The sequence below is a fragment of the Corvus hawaiiensis genome, chromosome 3 (genome assembly GCF_020740725.1).
Source record: "Corvus hawaiiensis isolate bCorHaw1 chromosome 3, bCorHaw1.pri.cur, whole genome shotgun sequence".
Taxonomy (NCBI): domain Eukaryota; kingdom Metazoa; phylum Chordata; class Aves; order Passeriformes; family Corvidae; genus Corvus; species Corvus hawaiiensis.
In genome coordinates, this window is record NC_063215.1 from 82200520 (window position 1) to 82221649 (window position 21130).

Below are 21130 nucleotides of genomic sequence, written 5' to 3' on the forward strand. Positions count from 1 at the left end.
AACAGTATGATCCAGCCAGTGCTTTCCTGTCTTACATGCCTACCCTGGAAAATTTTCACCTGCAGTAAACACTGCATCTTTTTCAGCCAAACAATAGATATATTACTCATCCTCTTCCTTGAACACCTACTGAAGTTCACAGTTGTGTGGAAGAGAGCATAAAAGCCCTTTCAAGTAGCCTTTTTATTTTTAACAAGGCAAATTCTTTTTTTTCCCTCCATAGAACGAAGTCAATTTTATTATTTTATTTAAATCAGGAAGACAAAATACACAAGGTCCAAATTTCAAACCTGAAGTTCAAGTCCCAGAGTCTTGCTTAATTATTCCATACATATAATAAAAAGCTCTTCAATTTGGTGAAAAACTTCAAATAAAAATCACATTACAAATTGTGGCAGTTAAATACTATTCTAAACAGTCCATTTTTATTTAAATAAAAAAGTTTTTATGTAATTGCAGCATCCTAGTTCACATATCACAGAATAGTTCAAGCAGGACAGGACCTCCAGAGGTCACCTGGTTCAACCTCCCTACTCAAGCAGGGCCATACTGAGTGATCTGCCCAGGATCACATCCAGATGGCTTCTGAGTGTCTCTAAAGATAAAGACTCTGGTTAAACCTGTGCCAGCACTTGGTCACCCTCACAGTGAAAAAGCGTTTCCTGATGTTCAGAGGGGAACCTCCTGTGTTTCAGTGTGTGACCATTGCCTCTGGTCCTGTCACTGGGCACCACTGGAAAGAGCCTGTCTCTGTCTACTGTATACCACCCCTTCAGGTAATTATATACATTGTAGAGACCACCCCCAAGCCTCCTCTTTGACAAGCAGAACACTCCCACCAGCTCTCTCAAGCCTTTCATCATGGGAGACATGCTCCAGTCACTAATCATCTTTGTCCTCTTTGATGGACATTCTCTGCTATGGTCAGAAATCTCTCTTGGAAAGCCCAGACCTGGACACAGTACTCCAGGTATGGCCTCATCAGGCTTGAGTAATGGGAAAGGATCACCTCCCTGCACCTGATGGCAACACTTTGATGCAGCCCCATCAGCCTTCTTTGCTGCAAGGGCACAGAGCTGGTCCATGCTCACCAGGACAGCCAGAGCCCCCTCTGCCAAACTGCTTTCCAGCTGGGCAGCCCCCAGCATATACTGGTGGTGTCTGGGGTTTTTCCTCTCCAGATGCAGGACTTGACACTTTTTCTTGTTGATCTTCATGAGGCTCCTCCAGCCCATTTCTCCAGGCTGCTGGGTTCCTTATGGATGGCAGCATGATCCTCTGGCATACCAGGCAATTCATCCAGTTCTACATCATCAACGAATTTGCCCCATCATTCAAATCATTAACGAAGATGTTCAACAGGACTGGTTCCAGTACTCACTCCTGGGTACACCACTAGCTGCCAGACTCTAACTAGGCTTTGAACTACTGACCACCACACTGTGCACCTGTCCATTCAGCCAGTTTTTACCGCATGGTCTGTTCACCCAACCCATACCTCATCAGCTTCTCTATGAGGAGGCAGTGCCAAAAGCCCTACTGAAGCCAAGGTAGGCAACTGTCCACTGTTCTCCCCTCATCTACCAAGCCAGTCATATCATTATGGAAGGTTGTTGAGTTGGTCAAGAATGACTTCACCATGGTGAATCCATGTTGACTAGTACAGATGACTTTTTCTTTACCAGTGTAGACCATATACATTACTCCCTTGCTTTACACTCCATTCAAATAAATTTTGTTATCATTCATACATATGCATCCCCAAACTATTTTAATATCAATTGGAAGAATCAGTATTATATACATTGACTTCTCTAACACTCACATAGCACCCCACCAAAACAAACAAACAAAAAAGCAGCTGCTGTCTCTAATTAAGCTCATGACTCTTTTTAGTAAGATACCCAGAGCTTGGCTTTAAAACTGCAAGTGATAGGAAAAATAATAATTTAAAGCTTAACCAGCCTTAACAATAATGAAATTTTTTTTTTCTAAGTTTTAGCTTGCAGGTTCTAGATCTTTTACACCTTCATCTTTAAAATCCATGTACCCAGCCCATTCAACGGGATCTCTTCTGCTGTTACAGAATTGTAATAAAAATAACCATAACACTTTTCTTTATACATTAAACACACTGAAGTTGTTTTACAAGGTAGAACGAACTTTTCCAATTCTAAAAAAGTTACAAACACATCTAGGTACCTTTTCCTAAGAGCACAAGCTAGTTATCATTAGTAAGGTTCTTGAACTGATTAAAAAAAAGAGCTGTAAGAGCAAGTCAAAGGGAAAACAAGCAGAATGCACATCTAACACCAATACCTAAGGCAAGGTTTGTCTCACTGCCATGCAAAAGCATATATTTTAAAATTATCTGTATTTGTTCACTGCTTAATAACCAAGTAATGAATATTCAAGTAGTGTAATTATTCAGATATATTACTCCTGCCTCACTGTAACCATAGCCTAAGAAAAAACAGAAAAAGGAAAGTTGACAGTTAAATAGCGAGGCTGAAGGACAAATGGTCACTCTCACAAAAAGTGCAGCTGTCACCCTCAGATTACTAGACTGTCCCACAATATCATTATCCCTAGATCCTTATTAAGCTCTTGATAAGATACCAAATACAAATCTTGACACTGCTACATTTCCAATGCTAGCCTCCATGCTAACCAGATTTTCTGACTCTTTGCAGTTAAACATTTGTTGGTATCCTTCGCTTACTTTATGTGTAAGTTGAACAGAAAAAGATTTTTATTTTTAATCTGTATAACCCTTAATGTGAGATGGTCATCCAGGCTTATATTATGGCAATGTCCTTTAAAAAATAAAAAAAGCAACACCACCTCAAAACACATGATCATATGCAGCCCGTCTATATCACTAGCCACATTGATCAAGCTATTTAACTGCTATACTTGATTACAACAACTCAAAACAACAAATAAATATCAATTTTTAATACATACTGTAGGTAAAACAAAGTGAAAGAAGTATTCATGAGCATATGACTACAGCACAAGACTATGCTGATGATGTAATATTAGAATTGTTATCTTCTGTAATTCAAGATTCCTGTCTAGATACATTGGCTAAATTTCAGTAAAATTAAGCTTTCAACCCAGACCAGCTGGTGATGACAGGGCAGGAGATCAGAATGGTTGACTATGCCTCAAAAAAAGAACTGAAGTCCTTGGTATAGGAGAGACTGCTAGGGAGTTCATCTCATATTTAATAATCACAGGGAAAGTTCAAGCTTTGGCCAAAGACGTTAATTCCTTGTGGAAGTAAAATGTCCTTCAGAAATACATCATTTGGGAATGGGTTATTATTACAAAGCCTTAGTGAAAAATCGCAATCGAAAAAGATGCAGTTTATTTCAGATAACTGATTGTTAGATTTATGTCATGTCCTTGGCCTTACTACTTGTAGAACCCTGCATTAGCACTGCCTTTCTCCTGCCTCTGGAGCTGTACCAGCATCGGGAACAGCAGCTGGCAATGGTCTCAAGCCAGACTTCCTAAGGTTCACCACAAAGCAACTACCCTGTGGTGAACCATAAGCTGCAGTGCTGTGGGGCCACTGAAGCAAAACAAGGCAGCCTGCAGTCACTGGGGAACTCTGCCAGGTTCCTACACAGACACATCAGAAAGCAGAGACAACAGACCACAGATTAACCTGTCAAATGCTCATTAAGACAGCTATGCTCTTCCTGTATTGAAGTCAGGTATCTCAGAATGTGCAGGGGTATCCCCAGGGCAGTGCTCTGCTCACTCAGGGGCACACTTGTAGTACTCAGTGCTGAGTGTGTTATTCTTCAATTAAACAAGCACTCAGCATTTGGTGAAGAGCCATGAAGAAGGTTGCATGTTTGCTTTGTTCAGTGTGTTGAACTCTTTCAGGTGAGATCTTATGAAAGACAGAAAGTGTCCCTTCCCCTGGAGGCAGCTAACCACACCCAGCCAGGGGAAGCTGCCACAGTCTCAGGATAAGACAGCAGACAGGCAGAGATACAGCAAGCCCAGGATCCCAGGGCACAGGAGATCCCTGAGAAGGCACACAACAGGTGAACAAACCAGTCACAGACGTGAAAAAGACAGCAGGATCTTCTCAAGGTCTAGGTGGGGATTTGGAAAGGCTTACCATGAAGCAGGAAGCCTGTGAAAACTGCCTGGTTGGAAAGCAAAACTCTGCAAGACAGAATAGATAGTTCTGATTCTAAACCATTAATGTTAACATTTTGCCAAGCAGACATGAGTTCTTGTGGTATGCAGTTTGACTCAATATTTTGTACTCTTACATAATCTATTTTTAAAGCGAAAATTTAGCATTTTGGAAGACTTACTGTAAGCATGGTACAGGACAGTTCCACCTCAAAGCATCCAAATCAGAAAATCCATTACAGCAAGCAGAAAAAGAATCTTTGCTTTTCTTTCCAAAATGTTAAAATTATTCAGAGGTTAAGTTTTGACATTGCATACACGTAATTTTTTATCCAGCAGCCTTGCTTTTATTATATAATCTGAAAACAACTAGCCTGAATGCTCATTTTCATCTTAAAGTAAGGAAGGCCTGAATTTCAATTTAAAGGTTTTTTGGGAAAGAATAAGAAAGAGTTCTATGGTTTATGGTGTGTACTGCATTTGAGTATTTCCACTCGTTACTGCATATGAATAATCTTGCTATTAATCTCTTCAATTAAGTTTCACTGGCTAAAATTACAGTTGTCATTTTAAACTGGAGGTCAGATTAGATGGTATCTTCCGGCTTAAGATACAAGAATCTGGTGTTGGAAAATGCTGTAACCTGAAAGTATGCTGAACTCTATCAACTAAAATTATGTAGGAGATGAGGCATAATTAGTAACCCTACTGGACCTGCTACTCCAAATATAAGAGCTCCCCTTCTTTTAGAGTAATATCCAAGAAACAGGTGCCTGGGTTTCATTAATTTCTACTATTTCAGAGTTCAACCTGTTACAGGCAGCACTATACTCTCCATATTTGTACTGCAGCACAAGGTGAAGCCTGACATGATTAGCAACTTAATCCTTAACATTAGTACTAAGCATTTTCTCCATTGTGTCTTGGCTTGTCTTCTCAAAAATGTTCCACTTGGTGCTGAAAATATTTCTCCTTCCATTCATAAATATTCTTCCAAAAATTTAGAAACTGAGAACTGAAGTATGATTTTATGATGAACTACCAATTAAAATCTCAAGAGCTCCTCTTAAGAAACCACAGAAGTAGGAATTTATAATTAAGGAGCAATGCAATTGCATGAAAAACTAACTGTTAAGGCCATTGTAAAAACAAAGTGCCAAATTTCCTTGAATGATGCAGTTTCCAGAACGTTACTTTCCTGTAAGCTACTGCTAGATCTCACTATGTTACAGTCCAAGTCAGAAAGTTTTAAATGGCATAAATTGTTCTTTCACGTCCTAAAAATATGACTGATACCTACATTGAAACATGCTTGTTTTAAAACAGGGAGCTCTGAAATTGCAAAAATATGCATTTACACCTCTGTGCAGAGATTACTACAAGAGACTGATTTTATAAAAAGTAGGAGATACATGAAGTAAAAATTATGATTTATCAGACCTAAAATACCTATTTGTGAAATCTCAATATGAATAGATGCCGTCCATATATATTTGGAAAGAGGAAAAGCTAGGGAAGGAAGGAAGATGAAAACCTTGACTCTCAGCAGAGCTTCGGAGAAGATCTTTTATTCCAATATGCAATGGCTACTTAAACAGGTCATCAAATGACCTAATTACAGTATGCCCTTTCAGCTGTATCCCAACAGACTTTCAGTCATTACACTGTTCATTAAATGATCAGTTTTCAGTCTCCCCTCCCCCTACACAATTATTTCAAATTTCTTTCTCTTTTGCCTCCCTCCAAAATATAAGCAGCATGGACAGAAACTCTCTGGACATACATAATATACTTTACTTCTTGCACAACTCATAATCATGTGGAAGTATTAATACATACACTACCACTTGCAGAACTGACTGCAATACAAAAATCTACTCTTTTAACATGACACAGTACCCCAATATACAGGTACTCCAGTATTCAACATTCTAGCATTTAGCATTGCCCTCCATTATACTTATGCTGCTCTCTTCAGCTTCTGGTGCAACTGAAGTCCTGCTTTTTTATATTAAAAAGTCTGTGTTAAGCAAGTGTTAATTACTCAATATTCCTCAAAAGCAAAGTGAATAATTGTCAACATTTTAAAAACAAACTCACTGTTATTGCCACCCTTCCTTCCTATTTTGCTTAATATTCTATGACTCATGAACCACCTATACAGTTCCCATCACCTACTTAATAAAGCAAGTATGAAAAATTTTTGCAGTAAATTATAGCCAATTAAAACAATGAGGACACTATATAGATCACCAAGTCAATGCAAAAAATCAAAGGGAAGAAGAGCTACAAAGCACAGAATTCTTCCCTCAAGTGTACACACAAGGTGGTAAATCTCCACGGGGGAAGCCTCACAAAAACTAGTCTGAACGTTTTGCTTAGCAACTGACTGTGGGAAGTGCTGTTCTGCCCTGCAGTGTTTATTAGCCACACACCCAGGCACAACATCTCTCTCTTGCTTGTCTTCATCATGTATAGCACATTTTCTGTTCAAAACAGTTACTAAAACTTTCTGAATGCTTGAATTTACTAGGAAAGCATGAAAAGATACTTAAACTTAGAGACAACTATTGCCATTTTCTTTCATAGATTTTCACATATACTGGAATAAGACCAATTTCTTGTCAGTGCCAAAACAAATTCAATTAGGACTTAGGTACTAAGCAAGTAACTCCCAAAGGCTCATCATCTGGCCTTTTGTTTGTTTTACAGATAAAATTTATCACATGCTGCTTTTCTAAAGCTCTTAAGTGTACTCCAACCATGAATATTTTTCTCCATACAATGTCATGAAGGAAGACAATGTATCACAAAATCTTGGGAGCCAAGAGACTACAATAATGCTTTTCATTGAAATTTTAATGCTGAGTTTTGGAAAAGTCTCTTTCCTTCTTGTGTACCTGAAAGATAGCTAACCCCACTGCTGCAAATATTTATTAAATTTTGCTGTCCTTTTAGAAAATGGTGAAGTTTTTCTCAGTCTGCAGTGTAGACCAGTTCATATATTCAGTATACAATAACCAAAGTCTGTGAACCAATAAAGTAAATCCAACCTTTCCCAGGCACTGCCTGAGTAATTTATGCAAACTCAAAGTGTAGGCAGAGTTGGGCTACTCAGAGACAATTGCTCAGACACACCAGGATGACATCAAGAAAGCCACAGTTGGGCTGTATTTGAAACTGGTAGTGGGGGTAAAAACCACAGGGATTTCTACAGGTTACAATGACAGGAAAAAGAAGATTAAGGAAAGCAGAGCAGCTACCCAATGGAAGGAGGACCTAACAGTAAAAATATATGGGGAAGGCTGATTTAATCTATGTCTCCTTTGCCTCAGTCTTTCCTGATAAGGTCTATTATCAGCCCTCCTGGCTCTCTGCACTGCACAGTCATAAGGATGAAAGACTATATCAGGATTGAGAAAGGTAAAGTTGGAGACCTCTAAGAGCAACCGGACTTACAGAATTCCTGAGTACAGAAGAAGAATATAGACCTACTCACTGTGGAAGCTACTTCTAGCTACATGAAGTAAGTGACTCAGAACGGCCACCATTGCTGGAATTATGCCTCATCACTGCCTACAACAAAAACGCTGGTTTGGTGGTTGAGGGGAGAGCAGTGGATCATTTAAATGTTCATTTACGGGGGACCCATGTTCTTCATTAAAGTCATTTACCTTGACTTTAACGAAGCTTTGAACATGGGTCCCCCATAACACCTCTGCAACCAAAGGGAGAAATGGACTGGACAGGTGCACTGCAAGGTGAGTGAATAACATGGCAGACTACCAGCCTTAAAGCATGGTGGCTACAGCCCTGAACAGTAGGTGACCCCTTCCTGCAGTGCTCCTCTACTTGCTGGCTCCAAGTGCCTGACTGGAGCTACAAAGAAAGCAGCGCCCAACTCTCCACAGAGATGCCCAGCGGGAGAGTGGGCACAAGAGTCACAAACTGCAGCAAGTGCCACTCCAGTTCAACACAAGGAAAACGTGCTTCACAGCAGGGTGGTCAAACACCAGATCTGTCTGCCTGGAAAGCAGCCTGCAAACATCACATTTTCAAAATATGTTAGTTCACTTATTTTTATGTCTTAGCTCTAAACAATCTTCTGGGTTATGTGTAATTTTTCTTGAACAAACATCATTTCAGCCCAATGTACTAGGTTACAGTGGGCATTTCTGGTTTCTTAGGAAGCTGGCTGCATGCTTCATCACTTAAGACTTCAGGGCTGTTTTTTTGTTGTGGGGTTGTTTTGGGCTTTTTTTAACTCACATTGCAGTACTTCTCATTCCATACCACTCACCAACTGTTTTCTACTGCTTTCTGCAAAACTGTTTATCCTTGATTCTACAAGTTTTACCTAACTAACCAGTTGTTTTTTCTCCCTCACTCTAAGTAGGATACACATCTGAAACAATTTCTGGTTTTGGAGTATTTTCTCTTTAACGTCCATGCATAATTTATAACAACCACCATTAGCTATAATCACCTATAAGCTATCAATTATTAGTCAGATGGCTAATGGTGCAATGGAGTACCAGTAACTATGGCACTTCCACATCACATCATGCACTATTTTGTAGTTAATGTCTTATCATCTCCATATGGGAAATCTCACACAGAAGTAGAAGTTATTCATTACATCCATATAGTTCCTTTGAGGAGGAAAATCAGCTGTTGCCAGAGTGGGGAAACGCCACTTTTCCAAATTGTATGGGAACAAGTGGAATGGGAAGTAAAAGCTGCACAGAAACCTGCAAGAATATTACCACTACAGTTTTCTGAACAACTCAGAGGAGTAGGAAGAGGGAACAAAGCAATTAAGCAGACTTCTCACGTTTTCTAAGAAAAGTGAGAAAAAAAAAAAGGATCTGTTTTGCATTGAATCTGTTTGCTTCTTCTTGAGGCTGACTATCAAGCCCTCTGCTCCCAGTCAGAAGTGGTAAGATGGCATGGGTGCTAACTAGATATATCAAAGCAGAAATCAATGCTGTTTCTAGCTAGAACTACTACTGGACATTCTCCCAGTAGCGTTAGTGCAAGAGACAAACTGTTTGTGAAAGGGTCACTGTGTAACTTACAGCAAACTAAGGGCTAAAGACAGATGTGCCAGACTTTAGCACACCTTTTATTTGACACATGTGTAGCCAAAGTGTTTCTTTCTCCTTCAAGACATCTGGAAGCAAATAAAAGTTAAATACTTAAGACTTTTAGTAGCTCCAAGAAGGTGCCAGTAAGTTCTCAGTACTAATTCACTATTTTCTTTTCAGCTCAAATAACCTCACTAAAATTTAACTGTTCACTAAAATCAACTGTAGGATAACTCCATTTATCTTCAGAGCCCAGCAAGCCTGGCTCTTTAGCCTCAACTGCCTTGGTTATTAGAGATACTAAAATACATGAACACCCTCCAATTTTTATTAAGCTCTACAGAGATACATAGTAGTTTCTCAGGTTAAGAAACTGAAGCAGAAAGAATATCTCTATTTCAAAGGGCTTAGGAGGAACCCTGCCACACTTACAGAAAATTTAATATATTCTGTCTTTCTATACTTGCTGAGCTACCAGACTATATATATAGAGCTGAAGTTAAGAAAGTCTGATGAAGCATTAATATGGTTTTAAGACACGAATATGCTTTCAAGACATGAAGGGTGGAAATCTATCACAATATAGTAATATTGCCAAAAATAACTTTAGCTTGCAAAGTTGATGACAATAAAACCAAGGGAAGTATTAAATTATGAATCATCAACTGATTTTTTTTAAGTGAAACTCTTTGAGGGCAATGCTTCCATGTAACTGGAGGTCAAGTAAAAGTTTGACAATAGCTTGCCAATAAATATTTATATATTTAACAAAGAGTCCAGCAACAAACCAAGTGTGTCTCATCCTCCAATGTTTCCCATTCTTGTTAAAGTACTGTTGAAAGATGCAAGGGACCACAATTTTAATTCGTAACAATGCTTTATTCTATCCCATAGAAAGGAATCATTTATCCTTGCATTCTCAAGATCCTAAGGCAAACTCATGTGATACTGCATTTGTAATCCATCTGTCCTCCTGCTTTGCCAATAGCTTGTTTTTTATCACCATGCAAATTTCAGCAAATAACGTAAAAAAATTACTTGCCTAAGCAGATTTCTTTGTCAGCATAACTACCTCACCAACTCTTCTCAAGGCCTTTTAGAGGCTTCTGTTCTGAAAACACAAATTTACCCCAACTCATTGCCCACTCAGAAGGATGGCAACCACTGTTCAATGAATGAGAATTCCACAACCCTTTTTTGTGATTATACCTGCAAAATTATTGCAATATTTACCTGCAAAGCACAGTAACTTTCCCAGTTTACTGTGACCAGATTTTTTACCATGTGCTATCACTGCCTTCTAATACCTTATGAAACTTATCAGGTGGACAAGGGCAATCAGGACAATTCCTGAAACCTCTCCAGTAATTTTTAGTTTTAGTAATTTTTAGCGCCGGCTCTGGCACAGTAATCACACTCATGCACTTTACATTGAAAAGCAACACCAAAAAAGAGCTGCAATATTGATGCTGTACATGCAATTAGCAATTTTCATCACACATCATCAAGAAGTTGAGAATCATTTTCATCACAAAGCATTGAGGAGTCACCCGCTTTTCAAGGCTACACTAATGGCAACATGTACCAATTTTAAGTGGCACCACTCATTTTGCTCAAGTACAGATGGACGAGACAGGTAGCTGGCATTTTTTCACCATTCTCTTACTCTGGTTACAAAATACATGTGCTATTTTACTGGGATTTACTGATACCAATATGCAAACACCAAGTAGTCCATCCTGAAGCCTATTATGCCATCACCCAGAAATCTTAAAGATTTTAAGAGTACTGGAATGAAACACATCATTCCAAACATATATCAGAGGCAATTAGATTAATTAACATATATTTGCCTACAACATCAAAACGCTGTACAGATAAACAGCAGACATAGCTTTGAAATGCCTTTATTCCTTTTGCAGGGAAACCATGCTCTTCTATTTGACAGATAAGAAAGAGAAAGTTCACCCGCAGCAAAAATTAATACGCTTCCTAACGTTGTATTTGAGCACTTTCAATCCAGAAATACACTGGAAATACCTGCTACTCTGATGCCTCTCATATTGAGACCACCCTTTGCACCCTCAAAACTTGAAACAACTATTCTTAGCTACTCTGATGCTCTGAGAGTTTAATATATGTCACTAGGTAATATAGAACATTTTCTGGGAAGCCTCAGGAATGGGGGTTTTTCATCCAGAATCAATAGTTTTTTCCAAAACAATTGCCATAAACTGGGAGAACTTTTATGGGAAGGGGATAAGTGTTACTTACCAGTTATCCTGTTTATTGCAGTCTTCCTCTTCCTCCAGCCTACAACAGAGTCCTTACACTAAGTGTTACGGCTCCCACCTACCAGGAAGCAAAAGAATTGTCAGTCAAGGTCATCAGGGAAGTATCAGCCTGTACTTCTATCTCAGTCACATTTCCATACCATGGATACCTAAACTGCATGTGAAAGTCCAAAAAAACCTCATCACTAACCCATAATGAAGAAGAAAAAAGGAAAGTAATTGCTTGAGGCATCAGGAGGCTAGAGATAAGCATTGGCTTGTTGATATCTCTCTTTCTCCCCTGCCACACATTTCTTAAATAGGAATCTCTGCTGAAAAAAATCAGAGAGAGAAGGATGGCTATAAACAGTTATCAGAAGCCAAATGCACACATGAGGCATGCATCCAAACCTGTGCTATCTAAACACTAGGGGAACTGATGAAGCTTAATGGGGTGTAGCAAGCTACACAGGAATAGAACTTATTGCTATTATGGACACTTACTGATTTTGCTATGGCAAGACCATGTGCTACTAGGCAACAAAACCTCAACTGTCTGCAGTACTTAGTTGTATTGGCTACTGTCCTTTGAAGACAAAGACTATGAAAGGACTTATGCTTCTCTATTAATGCAACCTCCAGAGAATGATCACACAGCGAATATGCATCACTCCTATCTTAAACTATTCTGTCTGTACATGTGTATCAGTAAATTCTTTGATTGCACTGTTTACACACAGCTTTTTAAAAAGGGCCTGGACAAGCCTGTTACACTTACCTATTCCTTTTGTTGGAATTTAGGAAAGTATGTGCAAAATTCATCTAATCTTTGTACAGGGGGGGGAAAAATTATCAATTCTCAGAAGTCTTTGAAGAGGAGGAATATAAAATGTATTGACTAGTGCAAAACACTGTTTTTAGGAACTGTGTGAGCTAATTTAAGACAATTTACCTGTCTAAAATGAGGACACGTGACAAAGTTGTCATAAGATTTCATGCTTCTAACATGCTTTTTACAATTATTACAAGTGTTTTATCCAAAAAATGTGGCTTTTATTTTAAAGTAAAAGTGACAGGCATCTCAGCTGCCAAAATTATTGGCATTATCACATTTGAAACTCAATCTTTGTGGAACTTAGAGGTATAAAAAGCTTAGCTACAGACAAGAGGTTGATGTGATGATACATAAGTTGATGTGAGAAAACAAGAATGAGAACATCTTCCTATTTGAAGTTCACCTTTCCCTGATGTTAACTTTCTTTACAAGAAAGTTTCTCGAAGTTTTTGAAATTCCATCTTTTAGGAGCTGAGAATCAAAAATAACCCACTGCTTCCACAAATTATATAAAGTTTTCAAGGACAGTCACATTTTACTATCAGTTACAGAAAATATAACTCAAAAGGCTCAAAAACCAGCTTTTTTTGTCTAAGCTCTGTCCATCACATTACATGTAGTTGTAAGCATCCAGGAACTACAGCTACCTAGGAAACAGGGGTGAAATGAGAAACAATAGTAAATGAGAAAAACTCTCATTATCTGATAAATTAAACCACAAAACTTCCTGTGTGTCAAATAAAGACAACACATCAATGAAGTTGTATCTGTTTGAATTATTGACTTAACATACCTGGCGAACTCACTACACTTAAGGTAAGCATGGCTCAGACAACACCCCAGCACTAAGGTGAAAAAGTGGAAGGAATGGAGTCTCTTCTTTACAGACTGCCAAGGAGTATTCCTGGAGGGATACTCACAGGGATAGCTCAAAATATTAGCTTGAGAAGCAGGCCCATGGGAATCTCATGTGGTTCAACAAGAGCAAGTGCAAGGTGCTGCACCTGAGCTGGGGCAGTCCCTGGTATCAACACAGGCTGGGGATGAGCAGATGGAGAACAGCCCTGGGGAGAAGGACTTGGGGGTGCTGGAGGATGAGAGGCTGGGCATGAGCCAGCAATGTGCACTCACAGCCCAGAAACCCAATTGTATCCTGAGCTGCATCAAACAGAGAGTGGCCAGCAGGGTGAGGGAGGGGATTCTGCTGCTCTGCTCTGGTGAGACCCCACCTGGAGTGATGCATCCACCTCTGAGGTCCCCAGCACAGGAAGGACTTGAACCTGTTGGAGTGAGTCCAGATGAGAGCCACAAAGATGATTAGAGGGATGGAACACCTCTCCTATAAGGAAAGGCTGTGAGAATTTGGTTTGTTCAGTCTGGAAAAGAAAAGGCTTTGAGGTGACCTAACTGCAGCCTACCTGAATGGTGTCTACAAGAAACATGGAGAGGGACAAATCAGAAGGGAATGGAGTGACAGAACAAAGGGGAATGGCTTTAAATTGAGAGTAGGTTTAGATTAAATATTAGAAAGAAAGTCTTTACAGTGAGAGCAGTGAGGCATTTGAACAGCTTGCCCAGGGAAATTGTGGATGTACCATCCCGGGAAGTGTTCATTGCCAGGTTGGATGGTAAAAGGTGTTGCAGCTCATAGCAGGGGGGTTGGAACTGGATGTTCTTTAAGGTCCTTTCCAACCCAAACCATTTGGTGAATCTCTGATTCTATGAAAAGGTTATAGTTTCATGTCTCCACAAAAATAGAGACAGATGTTTACATTTGGGCCTCTCTACTTTTCAGACAGTGCTAAAAAAAAATCACTCAATCAAAATTATGCTAACACCTTTACCAGCAAAATACAAGCAAAAAAAACACAGCAAAGGAAAGTTAGGAATTATATTAAATAAGGAATGAAACAAGCATTAAGCTTGTGTAAGAACAGAATGAACGTAGACATGTACCCAATCTTCCTGCCATTCAAACACATGCACCACCCCTACGAAAATGAAGAACACTTCTATATGGAATTAGCCAGGATAACTGAAGAGGAGCTAAAGATTCCCAGTTTGAAGTCAGAAGCTGAATACCTCCAAAGCTTTAAAGCTTAATAAAACATGTCTCATTAAGCATGAAGACCAGCAGGTTTAAAAAAAACCCCATACCCCAGGGCACTGAAAATTTAACCCACACTATGCGATCAAAAATCTTGACCCAGTAGGTACTCTACAAAGAAGTGCTCAAAACACCTTCAAACACCTAACCAATGCTTTTAACATTACTTTAAGTGCTACTCCATTCCCCACTCACTCACTGCCCATCAATATAAAATTAATTACAATAACAGAAGGAACATTTCTTCACATAGATGCACTGACCTAGAAAAACAAGCTTGTAAGTGAGCAATATTGCAGTTCTTCATCCTGACAGACTGCACCTTGCCACTACTCAGTATCTATCTTATCAAATGTTCTCTGAACACATTTGTAAACCATCAGGCTGCCGAAAGCCCTTCAACAGGTATTTAACACTACAATGACTTTCCAGGATGGCAGTATCACTTCTGTTAGATGTCATGTTTCTGTCAAAATCAAAAGCACAGAGACCCCTTAAATTCCAAATCCACAGCTGACCTTTCTGCCCCAGAGAATTAATACTCTTCACTTTGCTCAGTTGTATCTTCTGTACTTTTCCCTGTCAGTGATTCATCATCCAGTAAGACAATTTTCCTTAAGAGTGACACTCTTCCACTCACAGTGACAGGCATTCTCAACCGCTCTCAAGCGGCTCAAGAATCTTGCAGCCTTCTCAAGACTGTCTTATCCTCATCTAGTTACAGAGCTAGGCTTTTATTTAGTTACTGCTTTCTTCACCTTCTCCCTTTTCCTCTTCTCAAAACTGCACATAACTGAAGAAGATAACTGAGTGTAAGTTTTTAACACCTCTTTTGTTACTTCCATTCCTAGACCTTCCTGTGCACCACACCAGTTACCATCACACCTCAGCCTTCTTCTTTGATTCTCACACAGACCTTAAGCTGTCAACTTTATCATCTATTTAGTTTCTCTCCTCTGCTTATTATATCTAAGTCAACCAATTCTTGGCCTGCTTTTCTTTAATCAAAGTTGCCATCAACAGACATCACTGCATTTCTTGCTCTATCCCATTTCAGTTTTCAGTCCCTTTGCACGTTAACAAAACCAACGTACACACACTGACGCTTGTATGGTATCACTTCATATCTGGAAGATGGGCATTTCAGGACAAAAGCAGTTCATAAGAGAATTTTTATGAAGCAGCATCTGTCTCTCAATATTCAAATAGATGGCCTTAAGTTTTCTCTCCCTTGAATTTTTCTCTCTCATAGCTAAAATTAACTTGGAGTAATGGAAGCCCCTTAGAGCCTTAAGCTCCAAAACACTACCTTGAGACAGCATGGTATTTTCTTCAGTCCTTACTGGAGTTAACAGATGTTTCAATGAATGTTTAATAAAAAAATTGTCACAGAAAGCCTGTTTGCTTCTCAAGGTTCACTATTAACTACATCAGTAATTACAACATGGAAAAGCTTTATCAGGAATGACAGCACCAGAAAAGCAAAATGCTATTGAGAGTTTTCAATAGCTGTGCAGCAAAGGGGACAACTAGCATTTCAGAAAGTATTTTTGCTTTTGTTAATGCAAGCAAAGTTTATAAGACAAGCAAGCAGAGATTCGCTTAAAATAGTCTCTCAAGCCATTAAGAACCATGTTTGAAAACATTGAAGGGAAATAAGGATTCCAGCCTATACTGATGGAAAGCCTGCGACATGCAGCTCCCCCCCAAAATGAAAGAAAAAATTAAAGTGCACAAAAGTTTGAAGCTACTCAGAAGTATGCATCTGAAGGTGTCTGGAGTTGACAGAATTTACTAATGAAAAAGTGTATTTGGAACTTTGCGGGGGGTAAGGGTAAGGACGGTGGGGAGGATCAATTCAGAGCAAACAAAACCCAAAGCATCTGAAAACGCCTGTGTAAAATTTTCCAGGAAATTACCACAATGAAAGTTTCTCTAAAAGAAGTTATAAGAATTTATTTTATTACTGAAGGGTTCTCTTGGGCTTACAAAACAAAAAATCCAAAAGTTTAGCAGTAGTAGTATATAAAGCAAACAGAATAGAAATTAAGGATGGATAATAATGGTCAAATTTTAAATTTCCACTTCCAGTGATATCAAGAACACAACACGCTATATAAACCATGTTAATATTACCTTGTCTTAAAACGATAGCGCCTATCAGCTTATCTGTGACAAGAAATGACAGGGTGCTCACTCTGTCCTAACTGCAAATTCCAACTAAACTTAGAAATTTGCATTTGCAGTAGAGCTAAGCATGCGGACAAGAGCAGTTACAAGTGCATCAGCTGACACTCACCTAGCTATTATTAGATCATGTATCCCCCACATCTTGGAGAGACAAAGTAAATCTGATTACAGAAGGATTCAAAATGGTTTGAGTGTAACAAACACTCAACACTGCTAGCAAATAAGCAGCAAGACCTAAGTGCAGATCTAAGACACTTTCATACATGCTTCCATGGATACCTCAGGAAACAATTCCCCCCTCCACCAAAAAAAGTAGTGCTTTGGATAAGTAGAGCTGCTGCTGAGAAATATTCTTCCTGTGAAAGGAAGAGGAGAATATACTGTAAGGAAGAAAGCCAGTCAAGAAAGGTAGCAGGCTAGGAAAAGTAACTTCTTGTATTGGCTGAAAGAAATGGACAACTCTAGATGCAAGATAAGTGATGTACTAAACACAGAATGATTAACTTAGCACCATTCAACTTGAAAAGCAAACATATATTTTCATCTAAACAGTAGTCCTATTACAGGACTACTAAAATTAAAAGACCATAGACAATGTTTTTCCAGTTCATTTAGTACACTTACCAGCATTTGCTGTATAGACAATTTCATTGATGAGTCAGTTGTACTTCCTCTCTAAAGTGCTTTGAGGGGAGCTCAAGTGCATCCTCTTCCTCAATCTTTGAAGTGTTTACCTGTACCACCAGCTTTGAAAGTAAAAGGCAACAGGCAGGCAATGCAGAGACAGGAATGAGGCTGAGTACAATAGTATATTACTCCAAAAATATTTTAGTGTTGCTTTTAAAATCTTACAGGGACAGACAATCGTTTTAATTTTTTAACTGAGACTTTAGATACTATTTAAAAGATACTTTTTAAAAATCAACATTTTAGAATTCAGTCAGAAATATATCAGTTGACGAGAATATAAGAGCAGATAATCTAAAATAATATACATTATACACACAAATACATAAACCAAACAGGATTCTTGTCAGTGAATAAAATCATTGGTGTGTTATAACAGAAAACAATGAGAAAACTCCCAATATTAAATAAAACAGCATCAATTGTGGGTACTAAGAACTAATGGGAGCACATTGTAATAGGAATGTTATGAAGGTGGAATTACAAAAAATAATTACATCTGTATAAACGTGTCACAGTAAAAGGAATTCCAACAGTGATGGAAATACTACAGGTGAAGGCTACAACTGGTAAAGGTTTGTCCACAAAGTGGGGAAGAAGAGGAAGAGGGGAACTACCAAAGAGAGAAAAACTGAGATTTATTTAATATTTGCATAAAATATTTTATATTCCAAAAGCGACTAAAAAAGCTAAAGGACTCTGCAGTCTGTCACAGTTATTTCCAAAATCCAAAAATAAATCTGAAGGAAGAAATGCTTCACACAAGAATTATAAAGAACTAGCAAGGAATCAATATTGAGTACTTCTGTTTATGTTACTCATCTTCATGTTAAAAGGACAAGCATGCTGTGAAAGCATGAGAAGGAGATTGTGTCTGAGCTGAAGACTACAACTAAGGAAATTTCCACCACACTTAAATGTCAGGAACCTCTCCAAGCACCTGGCTTTCATGGTATTTGTTATATGTCTGCTGACCTAGGAACACTAACCTGCTTCTTATATAACCTGGAACTTTAAGAAAATAAAGAAGCTGACTTTTTTTTTTATTAAATCTAACTGGCACGCAGGCAGGCTGCATAATACTAGAGAATCTAAACATGACTATGTAAGAGCAAAATACTGAAAATTAATGCAGTTTAGATTCCATCTCTTCTCTACAGGGAAGAGACTGAAAGTAAAAGATAGTGGTTGTTGCTTCTCCTACCTTGTCCAACCATTGGGTTTTTTTTCATTTTGAGATGTTTCAGGATTTTTAAAATTGTTTTGGGGTTTTTTTAGTTAAATAGAATTTTTTAAATTTTCATTACTAACATCTAAAAACACACTTATGTTTTGTACTTTTTCCCTTGACCATGAAAGTATAGAAATGAAAGTATTATAAATAATGATAAAAACTTATCCTGTACTTCCACATGTAATTAGCAAGGAGCAATTTTAGCATAATATTGAAGTGGGAACATTTCATAGTTTCTGGGGAATACATAACAGAACAAAGCAGATGTCTTGACTAGAAGAGAAAGGATTTTATTATCAGGAACAGTGAACTCCCTAAAATGTTAATCCTAGAGGTAAATTAAGTGAAATGTAAGAATATAAAGCTCCTTCAACTAGCTGAGAAAGTCAACACAAATGTTAGCATGTAAAAAGGAAAGTAACTACAGTTAGAAAACTGTAAGAGCAAAATGAATGAGAAAAGTAGCAAAGAGTCAGTTACCGTCATGTTTGTTGACTAAACAAGAAGTTTCCAAGTCAAACTATCTACAATGTAACATGGATTATAACAACTCTTATTTGCTACATCAGAAGTTTCAGTAGTGAAAACTACAGTGCGCCAGTACTATAATTTCCAGTGAACGTTCACTCATGATTCAGCACCAGTTCTCCAAGCAAAAAAGATGGAAATATGGCAAGACAAATTCAGTATCCTCTGCAGAGATGTTTCAAATGGATCAGAAACCAAAAATCCCTCATTATTAATGTCTAGAAAGCGAGTCAGGAACAGTTTTCAACATTTATCCCTTTTCCCCAATTTTTAAATTCTTGTTCCATTACTATTTTCTTAATGCTCTTCCCTCCGTTTAACTGCTATTTCAAGTCCTATAGATTAAGAATCAAAAACTGAAATGCATTTGAATTCCTACGTGGTCAAGACCTGCAGTGGGGGCAGGTGAGTGAGTTGACTCAGACAACAGTCATCTTTCCTTCCACTGCTGCACAATGTTCACTGTGGAGCAGGAAGAATTGTAAATATCGAGATAGCCTCTCAGACCACAGACAGTGGAAGTCTCAATCATGTAATTATTTTTGGACATTAAGAACCACAATCCATTGATGAACTTCTAAACAAGAGAGAGAAAGCTGTATGACCTGACTATAACTGAGAGACACTTCATGCTTTCCACAGATAAAACATCTGTACACTTAACATTCCTTTTGCTAAGTCTTAATGGGGCAGTGAAGGCAATAACCATTTATTGCACTTGAAAGAAAGTAATTCTACCATAATCTTCTGGAAAGGAGGTAAGCACCTTCACACACACAAGAAGAGTGTCTCAAAACATTTAGAAGGCATGACTCTTGCTCAGCTCATTTGTTCTTGCACAGTTCTTCGTATCAGCTGCAGCCCCACTACTGTAGGGAGAGATGAGCGAGAGCATCCGTCAGTAGCCTCTGCAGATACTTGGTGCCAGCAACTGCAGTCTGTAATTTGTCTCCCACACTGTCCAAACAGGACCACATGAGGAAGAGCACAGAACTGCTCTTGAGCACTCTGTGATCCCCTTGGTTCCAGCAGAACTTTTTGAGACCCAAAAAGTCACGCTGAGAAACACGAGAGCTGTGCTCCAAGTTACAGTAATTTGGCATGTGCAGCATTAGTGATAAAGGGCTAAATACACAGCACTAACTTTTACAATTACCTCTTCAAAAACTAACTGAAAGTGATGCTGGGTTTGATGGGGTGGTTTTATTCCAAAGAAAATTCCCTTTTAAGGGACTTACCTTTTCCAGTGCCAACGAATCCACAGGCTCAAGACTGATGGAAGCCAGGGACTGCAGAGCTGATAGACTTAATCCACCTGCTAAAAAGGATCATGCTGGAGCTGGTAAGAACCACTGGCTGCACAGTCCAAACCTAATTCACTTAGCACAGTGTGACATCTCTAGAGAACCTTACTGCCTAGCTTCTTGGCTAGGCAGAGTCACAGAAGCCCTCTGAAATCAACAGCCCAGGGTCACTGAGGTCCCTAAGGGGCACAAGACACACCAGACCAATGCATCACTCCCCAAACACACTCTCATAAATAAGCAGAAAAAGAATATCCCACTGGAGAATTTAAACATTTGCATCCCAGTTAGCAATTACATCTACCTTGAAATGAAAGAAGAACTGCAAGGATGAAATTAAATTTCTTCACACAGAAGTCAGCAGAAAATTCATTTGAACCATAGGCACAATCTGGACATTCAAACCAGCATTGTCAGTCTTCTCTGCATTTTGTTTCAAGAAGACTAAAACAATCATTTCAGGAAGACTAAAAGGATAATCATTATAATTTCAGGAATTTCTAAATAAAGCTCACTGCACTCATACAGCCTCAGTACAACCCTGTACATCAGGACAAAACAAAAACTTGTTTTAAAGCCAAGCCTCTTTTTGAGAGCATCACCCAATCTCATGGGCAGATATCACACAGTGTTCCACACACTCCAAAACAAGGTCTAATATAACCCAAGGCAGAAGCATTACACAAGGTATTTGCCCTCACAGTGGATTTCCAGTTTGCTCTCT

The 21130-nt window shown here is 38.7% G+C and overlaps 1 protein-coding gene across 3 annotated transcripts in view; it reads right to left on the reverse strand.

The window, feature by feature from the left end:
* The window catches only part of CRIM1 (cysteine rich transmembrane BMP regulator 1), a 173729-nt gene that overhangs the window by 122797 nt on the left and 29802 nt on the right, over positions 1–21130 (reverse strand). Inside the window, exon 1 of one of the 3 annotated variants that reach the window (XM_048296631.1) lies at positions 11523–13325. The exons of the other annotated variants lie outside the window; for them this stretch is intronic. The gene's annotated coding sequence lies outside the window, so the exon portion shown is untranslated. Of the gene's footprint in view, positions 1–11522; positions 13326–21130 lie in introns of those variants that run through there. 3 annotated transcript variants of the gene reach the window in all.